Here is a 1650-nt window from a genome sequence, read left to right on the forward strand (position 1 = left end):
TTCAACCCAAGGCAACGAAGGTTTAAAAGAAAAAAAAAGAGGAAAGAAAACTTGATCTTTTCCCAAAATGTATTTTACTTATTAATACACTTTAGGAAGATGACTTTCTAGAGAAAACACCAAAACCGTAAGAAATGGGTAACACAAAGTACTTAAATGAAAAAAAAGCAAAAAAAGAAAAAGACCTCTGATTCTTAAAGTCAAAAGCAACCAACACGTATTTATTTTAAAATAAATCTATGTTCTTCCTAACTCATAATAAATTGAAACAATGAGATTTCCCTTAACCTATTAGTCCGAAAAAAATTAAAAATTTAGGGGGGGGGCAAGGGCAACATACATAACCTAAACATCTGTACCCCCATAATATGCTGAAATAAATAAAAAAAAAAAAGATGTGGAAACAAACAAACAAAAAAAATTTGAAGAAATCCTCTGTCAGTGAGGATGGAGAAAAACAGGTACTCTCAGATGCTGTTGGTAGAAGTGCAACCTTGTTGGAAGACTATTTGACAATATCTACCAAATTCCACAAATTCCAAAGCACTTATCTTTTGTGAGGCAATTCTCCTACTAGGAATTTATAGCGAAGTCACCCAATATGCCATGATACACTGTACAAGGAGAGCCAGTGGACCACTGAACGGTAACAACTCCAAGGGGAACTAATCTAAATACCCTATATGATGAATCATAAATGATAATTAATACTCTGCGGCCACTGAAAAGAATGAGGTGGATTATCTGAAAGACAGTCAGTGAAAAAAATAAGATGCCTAACAATATATATAGTGTGATCTCATTTGTGTATGTTTTTTAAAGGGCCTACATATTTTCTGGAAAGATACATAAAAATCTTAAGGAACCTCTAAGAAATAAAACTGGAAGTGTTGGGGGAGGAAGGAATTTTTGCTTTTCCTTTATTTTCTGTACTGTGTCAAAGTCTTACAATATGTTTTATTTATTTATTTTTTGAGAGAAAGAGTCTCACTCCATCGCAGTGGTGTCATCATAGCTCCCTGCAACCTCAAACTCCGGGGCTCAAGCAATTCTACTGCCTCAGCCTTCCATGTAGCTGGGACTACAGGCACACAACACCATGCCAGGCTAATTTTTTCTATTTTTGGTAGCAATGGGGTCTTGCTCTTGCTCAGGCTGGTCTCGAACTCCTGACCTCAAGCAATCCTCTCCCCTTGGCCTCCCAGAAGTGCCAGGATTACAGGCCTGAGCCACTGCACCCAGCTGGAATATGCTTTATTATAAATTCAAATTATTTGTTTAAAGATCTCTTGAAGTCAGAATATGCCAAAATGATTATCCAGCCTTAAATTCAGGCTAGAGAAAAAATATGCAAAAATGATAGTGCTAGATTAACAACATTTTGGAAAGACAATTCATTAAAACTGTGCACCAGGGATTAACTTGTAACATTTCACACAGAATTCCAGAGCACGCTTTTGGTTTGCTTAAGATCCATTACCGGCCGGGCGCGGTGGCTCACGCCTGTAATCCTAGCTCTCTGGGAGGCCGAGGCGGCTGATTGTTTGAGCTCAGGAGCTCGAGACCAGCCTGAGCAAGAGCGAGACCCCGTCTCTACTAAAAATAGAAAGAAATTAATTGGACAACTAAAAATACATAGAAAAAATTAGC

Source organism: Propithecus coquereli, unplaced genomic scaffold (assembly GCF_000956105.1).
Source record: "Propithecus coquereli isolate 6110/MARCELLA unplaced genomic scaffold, Pcoq_1.0 Scaffold289, whole genome shotgun sequence".
In the NCBI taxonomy this organism is placed as follows: Eukaryota; Metazoa; Chordata; class Mammalia; order Primates; family Indriidae; genus Propithecus; species Propithecus coquereli.